This window comes from Equus caballus, chromosome 21 (genome assembly GCF_041296265.1).
Source record: "Equus caballus isolate H_3958 breed thoroughbred chromosome 21, TB-T2T, whole genome shotgun sequence".
Taxonomy (NCBI): Eukaryota; Metazoa; Chordata; class Mammalia; order Perissodactyla; family Equidae; genus Equus; species Equus caballus.
The window spans coordinates 17,296,958-17,308,398 of NC_091704.1; the positions used below are offsets into that span (position 1 = coordinate 17,296,958).

An 11,441-nucleotide genomic window follows, 5' to 3' on the forward strand; every position below is an offset into this window, starting at 1 on the left:
GCGGTTCGGAGGGGTGGGGGAGGGACATGTACCTTTCCGTGAAGTCTGGCTGCCCGGACAAGCCTGGGAAAATGCTGGTTCCAGCTTCAAAATAAAACACACCTGTATTTTAAATGGTCAAAGTGTTAACACGCTACAGGTGAAGTATTCGTGGAATAGAGGCAAGCATATTGTTAAATAAACACAGAAAAAAGGGGAAAGGCGGTCAGTTTAGCAATGGAGCTGTTACAGCTGTCACGGCTGAGCGGGCTGAGACGCTGCCTCAGTTTCCCGACCTGTGAGCTGGGGTAACACGCCCTGCTATGTGGGAACGGGGGCGGGGTGCCCGGCGTGGGCTGGTGGGAGGAGGACCTCCTGGGGTGGGCTCCCTCTTCCATCTCGGCCGCCTTTGCTTGTCGGAGGCGTCAGTCGAGGGAAAGGACGGGCGGCACATCCCGCCAGCGTCCGAACGCCTCGGGTCGCCAATCTCCAGGGTGGGAGGCTTCCCTGCGTGGCCGGGGGCCACCCCAAAGAGGCGGCAGCACCGTCCTGGCCACACCGCAGTGCGCGGCTGCCCCTTGACAACGTCCAGTCCTGGGGTTGCTTCCATTCTAGAACCATCTTGGGAGCGGTGGAGAGCCCAGGCTGGTGTCTTGAGACCCTGGAGGCCCCGGGTCACAGGGAAGCTGGACTCAGGGTGACCAGAGGGGGAATTCATGGCCTGGCAAGGGGACCTGGGAGCACCGCTTTGGGGATTCAGCGACGTGACCCCTGGGGAGCATGGTCAACGGGGTCGGGGCAAGGCGGCCAGGCCTGGGTTGGGCCCGGTGTGCACATCGGCCTCATCCGAAAGACCCGCCGTCAGCTGCTTGCTGCAGGGTCGGCAGCTCACCAGTCTCAGGCTGGAGGCCAGGGGTGGGGGTGGGGGGTCGCACAGGGGACCCACTCCACCGGGGAGAGAGACAGACAGACAGAGGCAGACAGGGAGACAGGGAGGGAGACGTGGGGGATACAGAGAGACAGAGAGAGAGACAGAGAGAGAGATAGAGAGGGAGAGAGACAGGGAGAGACAGAGACAGGAGGAGAGACAGACCGGGGGACAGAGAGAGCTCCTGGCTGTTAATCCCACCCCTCAGGTCTGGCCCGCGGACGCCTCCCCGGCCCCCAGCCAGATGGGTGCTCCTCCTGCATACAGATGGGGAAACTGAGGCCCAGAGCTGCCAAGGCCATGACAACTGCTGGGGCCCTCAGGGTGGGGAGGCACAGGGAGGACCCCGAAGGCTGGGGGCGAGGAGTGACAGGGACCCTCACGCCCCCGTTCCAGGGGGCATTCTGGCCTCAAGCCCGGCTTCTCCTGGGAGAGTCATGTGACCCTGGGGTCAGCAGGAACCTCAGTAGGTCAAGGGGGGAGGAGTGTGGTGGAACCCGGGTCAGCGCCGCCTGGGCCACGTGACTCTGGGGACAGTGCCCAGGTCACTGTGGGCTCTTGACTGCAGGGCGTGTTTGAAATTTTCCATGACACAAAGCATCTTAAAGTGACCTCTGGGCTCCAGTGATCCCAGGCCTGAAGCCGCCTGAAGGGAAAGCTCAGCTCCTTCTGGAGACGGCCCTGGGGCACGGCGCGCGGCCTCTTGGGGCTGGGAGTTCCCCTCCTGGCATCCCCCTCCGTTTGCCGGGACACGCAGGGCACGCCCCACAACAGCGGCGCCAAGGCTGGAATGACAGGGCAGTGACCGCCCCTCCTCACCCCTGGGGGCACTTGCAGTACCCTGAGGGCCCCCCACAGAGATGCTGAGGGAAGCCCAGACAGACGGGGAGAGGTGTTGTGGTGGTGTCTCATCCTGTTCCCTGAGACTAGGGCACTGGCGCCGGCTTTACGGTTGATGTCCCTGAGGAAATGGACTGGAATCCAAATGGCCAGATCTGGAGAAACCCACCATTTCACCAGGAGAAGTCTCTGAGCCGCGGCCTCCTCCAGGAGCGGGCCAGGAGCTTAAAGTGCGCTCGACATGCACGCCGAAAGAGCAGGGGCCGAGGTCGGCCACGTGAAAGCGAGGCCACCCAGACACCCTCATGGTGGAGTCAGGAATGCAGTGGGGAACATGGAAGACCAGGTGCACCGGGAGAGAGGAAGAAAGAAAGAAAGGGCGTTCCCAACCCTTTGGGGAAACAGACGCGCCTGGTGTCGAGAAGGGAGAGCAGGCATGGCGGACGGGCCATGTTCGTGGACGGGGCTCGGGCTCAGAAGACCCTGACTCTCCCCGTCTGAGGCTTTGACACAACCCCAATCAAAGTCACAACAGGGTTTTTGTCCCCTGGAACTTGATGAGGTTCAAAAGGTTACCTGGAGGAGCAGACGGTTGCAGTAGCCAGGACGCTTCTGTGGAAGCACGGGCGGTATCAGCTGTCCTGCCGGACACGGGGGCCCATCACAAGCCTGGGACTGAGGCAAAGGGACGCTGACACAGGAGAGGCACATTGACCAATGGAGTGGAGTTAAATGCCCCAGAAACCCCGCGTGGGTCAGGCGTTTTGCTCCAGGATGGACAGAGTCCTTGCCAGCGGTGGGGAGGGCGGGCTCCTCCACGAAGGGGTCTGGGAAGTGCGAGGCCACGCTGAAAACGAATAAACCGGATCCCTGCGTCTCATTACACACGAAATTCAACCCCATGTGGGTGAAGGGGTTATGTGCAAAAATGTAATGAGTAAACCTTGAAAGTCTTGGTAGGAGGTGCGGGAGGTCGTGGGGTGAGGAAAGACTTCCCAGACGACAGCCAACAGGCACATTGCCTACAAGAAAAGATGAATCAGTCTATGCGCATTAAGATTGGGACACCTGGTTCGTCAACAGGCACCTTGAGGGAGGCGAAGAGGCAAGTTGCACACGAGGGAAGGTGTTCGCAATGTGCTTGACCGACAGAGGAAGAGTGTCACACGCATGTAAAGAGCTCCTCCAACTCATCGTGGAGAGCAGGCGGGACCCCGGGAGGAAGTGTGTGTGGCCAGAGGTTCAGCCCCAAGCGCAGTGAGAAAGGTGCAGCTCACAGCACCAGCCAGACACGCTTTGATTGGCCAAAGCTACAGAGTCCAGCACCACCAAGGCTTTCCCAGGCGCAGGTTCATGGGAAGTGTGCGCACGGCTGCGGAGGGTGAATGGTTCCAACACTGGGGAAAACATCTGGAGTCCTTGAGCCTGTCAGAGTCCACAGCCCACATCCCCTGAAATGCCCCCAAGAGAATGGCACGCCTGCCCGCTCCTGCCGGAGGGTCCCCTCGGGGCTGGGCCCTCGGGAGGGTGGCGGCCGTGGTCTGGGAGAGGAGGAAGTGAGGAACTGGGGCTTGAAACAACAGACGCTGCTTCTCCCAAAATCTGGGGCCAGCGTCTGAGACCGGCAGGCAGGGCGGGCTCTTTCGGGGGAGTCCGGCCCGGGCCTCTCCCGGCTTCTGGGGAACACCGCACCCCTTAGCATTTCTTGGCTTGTGGCAGCATCCCTCCGGCCTCCGCTCGGCAGCCACACGGCCTTCTCCTCCGTCTCGGATCTTTCCCTCCTGTCGCTCCTCTTATCAGGATGCTGTCATTAGCTTCAGGGCCCGTCCTGATCCAGGGGAACCTCACCTCGAGATCCGGGCCTTAAATACATCTGCAAAGACCCTGTTTTCAAGTAAGGTCCCAGGCACAGGCTCTGAAGGCCATGTCATTTGGACGACACCATTTAGCCCACCACAGGGCCCCTTGATCCTGAGTTCATAAGTCCTGACACGTGGAGCAGCCATTGGCCTGAGGTCCACAGGCTGTATCTCTGCTGTTGCCGTTCTTGACCCTTCCATGTCCCCAGCCCCTGGCAAGGGCCCAGCCCCCAGGTGGAGCAGGGAAGTGCGTGCATCCAGGCTGCAGACAGCTGGGGTCTAAGTCCTAGCCCTTCAGATCTGCCACTTGACCTCTCTGTGCCTCAGTTTCCTGGCCTGTAACGCAAAGCTGATAATACGTGCCTGGGGAGGGTTGAATCGTGGCCCCCAAAAGATAGGTCTACCCAGAACCTTAGAAGTGACCTTAAGGGGTGACTGCAGATGTAATCTTGACAAAGATCATCCTGGGTTGGGAAAAACCCAAATCCAACGACAGGAATCCTCACGAGAGACAGAAAGGAGAAGACAAAGAGAGACAGGACGATGGCGGAGGCAGCGCCCCTGGGGTGCTGTCACCAGCCAGGGGTGCGAGGGCTGTGCAGCCGCCAGACACGGGAGAGGAGTGTGGGCCGGCCTCTCCCCAGGCATCCGGAAGCAGCCGCTTTGATTTCCAACTTCTGGCCCCTGAACTGGGAGAGAGGAAATTTGGGGGTTTAAAGCACCAGGTTTGTGGCAGTTTGTCACAGAAGCCACAGGAGGCTCACACCTTGCCTGTGGGGCTGTCGGGATGACTAACTGAGCTGGCACACAGCCTGGCACACAGCAAGCACTTCATAAATGCTCACTGGAGAATGGAACGTGCTACTTCAGCCAAGCACGAAGTGGGTGTGGGCTGCTGATTTGTTAGTGATGGCAGCTAGCGGGATGAGGCTCGGGCACCCCCGCCCCCACCGCCCGGCCACCCCGGCCCGGGGCGCCCTCCTCCCCTGAGCTGGCGGGTTGTGTATTTCCTCTTGTGCACGGATGCCAATCCCCAAGGTGGTGGCGAGCCAAACGGGGCTGCCGCGGGCGGCTGGAGCTGGACACTGTTTGTAACTGAAACCCTGGCCTGCGGCTTTGGCCACCTGCTCCTGAAACCAGCCCGCTGTTTCCGCCCACTGAGTAAGTCCCCAGGGAGGCCCCGTGGCGGGTGCAGGGGGCCTGGAGCGTGGCTGACTCCATTCCCAGGAGACCTTGGGGATCTCTCTGAGCCTTAGTTTCCCCATCCGCAACTGGAGTGGTCGGGGGAGGGGACTGCAGGCTCCCAGCTGGGGAGATTGGGTTCCAGGATGCTGAGTAAGTGACTTCACCTCTCTGAGCCTCAGTTTCCCCATCTGTGAGCCGGTGAGAAACACACAGCCTCCCGAGCAGCTGCATGCGGTCATATCTTTCCTTTGGGAGACACAAATCGCATCCTGTCACTCGCCTCGAGACCCTCCCAGGGTGCCCTGCTGCTCTTAAAGTGAAGACCAACGACCTCCCCGTGGCCCCCGTGGCCCCCAAGTCCCCAGGAGGTCCAGCCCTGCTGCCCTTCCCACATCATCTCCCTACAGCACCTCCTTGCAAAGAAGCTCATCCCTACCTCAGTGCCACCTCCCCTAGGAGGCCCTTCGTGGCTGCCGCATCTAGAAGGACCCTCCCTCTGCCACGACTGGCTGTGTGTCCCACTTTATTCATGCTTTCCACCTCCCTCCCTGGCCCCAGACCATGAGTCCCACAAGAGCAAGGGTGTGTCTCAGTTGTCGCCAACCCCAGCCCAGGGCCTGGTGCACAGTAGCCACCTGGTAAGTGACTTATTACTGTGATTATTTGTGAGCACGTTGACTCGACACTGCTGAGAACAGCAAGAAAGGGCATGTGGGTGGGTTTGACATTTGAGTTGAGACCTGAAGGAGGTGGGGGAGACACATGAGTGTTTTGGGGAAGATGGTCCCAGACAGAGGCACAGCCTGTGCAAAGGCCCTGAGGCAGGAGACTGCCTGACTTGTTGGAGGAGCTTTGAGGAGGCCATTGTGGCCTGAGCAGAGTAATGGAGGGATGGAAATGGGAGCAGCAAGACCATCAGGGCCTTGTGGCTGTGAGGAGGACCTTGACTTTCACCCTGAGGGAGGTGGGAGCCCTAGAGGGTTCTGGAGAGAGGAAGGACGAGTATGACTCCTGCCACCAGGGAGGGAAGAATCTATGGGAGATGAGAGCAGAGGCGAGGAGACTGGGAGGCGGGGCCTGTGCTGGTCCCGGGGATGGACGGTGGGGCTGGACCAGGTGGTGAGAAGGGGTCGGATTCCGGAGCAGTTTTGCTGGTGGATGGGGAGGGGCATGGATGGAGAAGAGTCAAGGATCCCTGTTTGAGCCCATTTCACAGGGGGGGAAACTGAGGCTCTCAGGACAGAGGGATCTGGGCGGGTGCCCCAGGCCCCTGCGTCTCTGGGCGGCCGGCTCCCTCCTGACGTACCCCCGTCCTCTGTGGTTCCTGGTTTTCTCTCTGTAACTTCAGTCCTTGTTGGAGGGCGGGCTCACCACGCACGGCTGGCGACAGGCTCAGCGGGCTGCGCAGTCACTTACTCCCCGGCAGCCCTGAGACCCGGCCCGGCCTGTTCACAGGCGGGGAAACTGCGGCTCAGAGAGGGCAAGCAGCCCTCCAGGAGGAGGAGCGGCAGAGGCAGGATTCGAAGCCTGGGTGTTAGGTTCCAGACCTTGTTCCCGGGCCTGCACTCAGCCTGGGGGGATGCGTGTCACCAGACGTCCCCCCAGAATATCTTATTCAGTTCGCAGCTTCAGATGGGGCTGGGGCCCGTGGGTGCTGGGAGCTCGGGTCTGAAGCTGCGGCCTTGCGTTTCTGTGGCTCTGGGCATGGCCCGAGCATCTGCTCGTCGTTCCCGCCACCTTCAGGTGCTGGCCTTGTGCAGGGCCGTGTCCCAGGCCCCACACAGATACCCCAGTTCCGCAAAGTCCAGGCCACACCAGAGGGAGGCACCAGGAGCTGGGGGTCCTGGGGTCGGGGAGGCAGGGCTTCCTGAGGAAGGGCCCTCCGCCTGAGAAGGCCGGCGTTGCCCCCCTGCCCCCGCACCCGTGATGGAGGCCAGGGAGGATGCAGACACGGTGGGCTGTCCTGACCCCAGAGCCTCCCTGGGCCCGACGCCAGCCGCAGACCCCGCCCTCTGGTCCCCATTCCTGGCTGGCACCAGACAGCTGCCAATGCCACTCGGACACGGCCTGGGCCACCCGCCAGACGGGCCACTGGGAAACCAACTCTAGGACGTGGGGGTGTCCCCACCCAGCCCTTCCGGGTGGAACCATCTGTGCTGACCGTTCATGGGGCAGGCCCAGGGGGAGGCCGGCTGGCGGCAGCCTGAGAACCCCAGAGCCCAGTGGCTGGACCAGGGTGACAGTGCTGCCACTGGGGCCGGAGACCGTGGATAAGACTCTTCATGGTACAGGCCTCAGTTTCCCCATCTGAAAAAAGTGGAGTGGGGCCCGTGTCTCGAGACTGTGGGTGTTGAGCTGCTGGGCTTCCAGGGTCGGAGAGGGGTTCTTCTGTGGTCCGGGTCTTCTAGGCCGCAAGTGAGGGGGTCGTTGGGGGAATTAGATGTCGAGGAGCTTGCTGCGGGAGGCCTGGAGCCCAGACACGGCCAGGCCCGGGCTGGAGCAGGGCTGGTCCGGGGCAGAGCTGAGGGACAGACAGAGACAAGAGACAGCGAGAGGGAGGGGGCAGTGGGGGGAGACACAAGCCCCCTACCTAGCAAATCGTGGGAAGCTGGGGGGCAAGGCCAGCCGCCAATCAGCCGGGGCCCAGGTGCGGAGCAGGTCTCCGTGTGCTCTAGAGCAAGCCCCCATTATGGGGGAGGACGTCAGCGACAGCTTCCTGCAGGCCAGGGCCCGCGGCTCTCACCTCCCACACCTGCAAGGAGGGTCAGCCACCCCCATGTCACTGGTGGGGAAACTGAGCCTCAGAAACTGCACAGCTACCTGGAGGCAGGGCCAGGACTCGCCCCGGGTCTGCAAGACGTTTGTCCACCGACTACGTTACCCACAGCCCCCCAGCCGAAACTGTGTGACTTCCCCAACCCCCCAACCCGAAAGCACACTCGAGCCCTGCCCCTCCCCACAGCCGGCCCCAAGGATGTTTTTCTTCTCTCCTCCCTGGTGTTTGGGTTTTGGCAGGAACCGGCCTGCTGGAGTGGCGGTCCCTGCCGGCAGGGTCGGCCCAGGGCGGGGAGGGGCCAGGCGCCACCTCCATCGCTGCCCTAAAGCAGGGACCCAGGCAGGTCCCGTGCTGCGCCCCCTGGGGCTCGGCTTCCCCCCATGGAAAGTGGGGCCCTGCGGGTGGCGGCCTCGAGGCCCGGGACGCATCGCCAGCCGTGGCCAAGGGGGCTTCCCACGGCCCCGCCAGGGCCCCACCGCCTGCCCGCATTAAACATTGCTGGAGGCTGGCGGCGCTGCCCGGGGCCTCCCAGCTGGGGACAGAGTTGGCCGCAGAGGCCCCAACCCGAGTCGGGGCGGGCAGGGTGCAGCCAGGGCCGGCGGGGAGGGCGGCGCAAGGGGGCACTGGAGAGGAGGGTGCTCAGATGGGACCTCAGGCACAGCGAGGGAAAGGAAATACAGGGATGGGACCCCATCAAGGTTAAAATTTCTTCCTCCAAGGACGCTCACAAGTGCAAAGACAGCCCGCGGAGTGGGAGGAAATACTTGCAAATCATGATCTGACAAGGGATTCACGTGCAGCACAGATAAAGAATCAATAACGGAAAGAGACATAACCCGATGAAAACCAAGCAAAGGGTTTGAGTGGACATTTCTGCAAAGGGACGCGTGGCCCATAGGCGCCTGCGAAGTTCAGGGGACCAGTGAGACCAGGGCCCCGCCCACGCGGCAGGCCGCCCACCCAAGAGGGCAGACAGAGGCGCCGATGAGGACGCGGGGACTGGAACCCACGCCCCTGCCCAGCCGCCGCCCAGTGTGCGGCCAAGCGGAACACTGTCTGGCGGCAACTCAGTCAGGTGAACCCAGGACGACCCCGTGACCGGCAGTCCCTCTCCTGGGGCCAGACCTGGAGATCTGAAAACAGGCGTGCACGCCAAAACCTGTACACGGTGCTCACGGCAGCACGGCTGACACTCGCCAAGGGGGTGGCAACCCAAGTGTCCCTGGCAGAACAGACACAAAGGCCACATGGCGCACGATCCCATTTATACGAAACGTCCAGAACAGGCAAAGCACAGACAGAAGCACGTGGGTGGGTGCCGGGGCTGGGGAGGCGGGCGGGGAGGGGGATGATGGAAATGTTCCAGAACTAGGTAGAGATGGTTGCACAACATGCACAAGATGAATGCACTAAATGCCACCGAATTGTTTACTGTAAAGGGGTGAATTGCATGGTAAGTGAATATATCTTTTAAAAAAAGAGAAGGGACAGGCGAGGGTGCAGAAGTGGGGCAGGCGTGCCCGTGTCATGCCCTGCAGTGCACTGGCTCAGGGGCGGGGGCAGAGGCAGAGAAAACAGCTCTTTCTGACCAAACCCAGAGGCTGCTGGACAGACAGAGGGGGAAGGTATCCGGGGAGATAAACTGAGGCAGCCTGCCTCCCGGATGGAGACATGCTTCCCACTTCTTGGTGGGAGCTGGGGTGAAGAGGAGTCAGACCAGGAGAGCTAGAGATGGGGGTGTGGGAGGGGGGCGGCGAGGGCTCTGGAGAGGCCGCCAGACTGGGACCCTACTGCCACCCGGGCTGCGGCACCCGCGCAGGCTGAGCCGCAGCAGGAAGCATCTGTGAACAGCTCACGCCAGGCCCGGCTCTCCGGCTCCATGACAGCGCCCCCTGCAGCGGGAGAACAGACCCATAGGCCCCCAGCCCCCGTGGGCTTGACTCCATCCCCCGTCACCCACTCCGCAGCAACCGCACCTGCCTCTCTTCACAGTCTTGGCCCGAGCACCACCTCTTCCAGGAAGCCCTCCCTCACCCACTGTTCTTCACGCTTTCACTTGTCACTCTCCCAGGTTTATCTGTGGGATGGTTGGATTAGCGTCTGCCTTCCCCACCCGACCAGAAGCCCCTCATGATGGGACCGATCCTGACCTGTGTGGGACTGGGCTTGGTATACAGTAGGTGCTCAACGCTGACCTTCCGAATCAATGAATGAACGAAGCTGTGAAACGGAGACTACCACAGTCTGAACTCCTGGAGCTGTGGGGAGCAGCTGAGGGACTGCCGCTCAGAGGAGCCCCAAATACTGAGTACACAGCAGGAGCTCAGTATCACTGGCCCAGAGCTCTGCTAAGCAGGACTGCTCAACCCATGAGGTAGGGACCCAACCAGTGCTCTGAACTTTTTCTTTTACATATGGGCAAGCGGAAGCCCAGAGAGGAACTCCTGTGGGTCATTTCCTGGCAGCAGAAACAGAACTCAAAGTGGCTTCAACAAAAAGGAATCTGATGAAAAAGAAAATCCCAGGTGGTGGGCTTCAGGCATGGCTGCATCCAGGGACTAGGGCTCCTTTTCTCTGTACTGGTGTCCTCCCTGCAGCTTCTCTCCAGGCAGGCTCAGTCTTCTCCCAGTAGAAACAGGGTGCCCATTTTCCCCACTCACTTCAGCAGCACCCCAAGCCCTGCTCAGTGAAGGCCTAACTCCAACCCCTTGACCAGAGGGCTGTGCCTGGAGGTACGTTTTCGAACAACTCCAGGGGCCACCAAACAGAGTCCTGTGCTACTTAGTGGGCCCAAGACAGCCTGCATGGGGGTATTTAGCTCCCCGGAGGCTCCGCTGTGAGGGGGGTCGGGGGGGGGGGGCATCTGGAATTGAGGGGGGAGCTCTGAGCCCCAGGGCTGAGGTCATTCCGGTCCTTCTCGGGAGGCCGCTGACCCTGCATCCCTACTGTCTGTCCACTTGGCCCTGCCGCTGTCCAGGCCTCCTCCAAGGGCTGGAGCCCAGCCGAAAGGATGCGGAGAGCGATCTTCAAGGGAGGGCACGCCGGATGGCAGCGTCAGCAAACGCTTGAGCAAACGCGAGGAGGTGGCAACTCCAAGAGAGGAGCATTTGCGGAGCAGCCAGCCCCGCGGCAGCTAAAGCACCTGGGCCATGGCCTCAGTTTCCCCACCTGGAAGCAGAGGGCAAACGGAGGCTCCCCAAGCGGCGGGGCCGGGACCACTGCCCCCTGGCCTTGTCGGCTGCCAGACCTCCCTCACCCAGAGGCCTGTCTCTTTTGCCACAAAATTCAGCATCTCTTGGTTTCAATCTCAGCCTCTCCCCCTCCCCCTGCCCTCGTCGAAAACCGGAAAAGTCTGTTTTGCAAACTCCGTGGGAGGCGGAAGGGGCGCGGGGCTGCCTGGGAGAGGCGCGCCGCTGCCGCCCCCTGGTGGCCGTGGGGGAACGCGCGGCAACTCGCTTAAGGACGGGGCCGGGCGCGCGGGGCGGGGCCGGGGGGCGGGCGCGGGGCGGGGCCGGGGGCGCGCGGAGGTGGGGCCTGGGGCGGGGCGGGCGCGCGGGGCGGGGCCGGCGCGGGGCTCGGGGCGGGGCTCGCGTCCAGCAGTGGAGCGCCGAAGGACCCCCCAGGTCCTGGCCTGAGCCCCGGGGGCAGGGCGGCGGGCCCCCAGGAGGGGCGAGGCTGGGGGACAACCGAGGCTCCCGGTGCGGGGTCTGGACGCCGCAGCGTCCCCAGGGCCCGCCCGCTCTGCCCCCGCACTGGGTGCTCCCGCGCTCAGAGGGCGAGCCTGATAAATGTGGGAGGGAGGGAGGGAGGGAGCTCTCCACGGGGGCGTTGGGCGCAGGCCTCCAGGCCTCGGGCCTCGGTGGACGGCCACCCA

The 11,441-nt window shown here is 62.4% G+C and overlaps 1 long non-coding RNA gene across 3 annotated transcripts; it reads left to right on the forward strand.

Moving 5' to 3' along the window:
• The first annotated feature begins 4,597 nt into the window (after positions 1–4,597).
• LOC138919912 (uncharacterized) lies at positions 4,598–11,033 on the forward strand. 3 transcript variants are annotated; one of them, XR_011430471.1, is made up of 5 exons: positions 4,598–4,767; positions 4,965–5,429; positions 8,287–8,878; positions 9,639–9,941; positions 10,545–11,033. It is a non-coding gene; the product is annotated as an uncharacterized lncRNA (long non-coding RNA). The 3 variants fall into 3 exon arrangements; XR_011430472.1 differs by having other exon boundaries at positions 4,971–5,429; XR_011430470.1 differs by lacking the exon at positions 4,965–5,429 and having other exon boundaries at positions 4,608–4,767.
• The last annotated feature ends 408 nt before the right edge of the window (positions 11,034–11,441 follow it).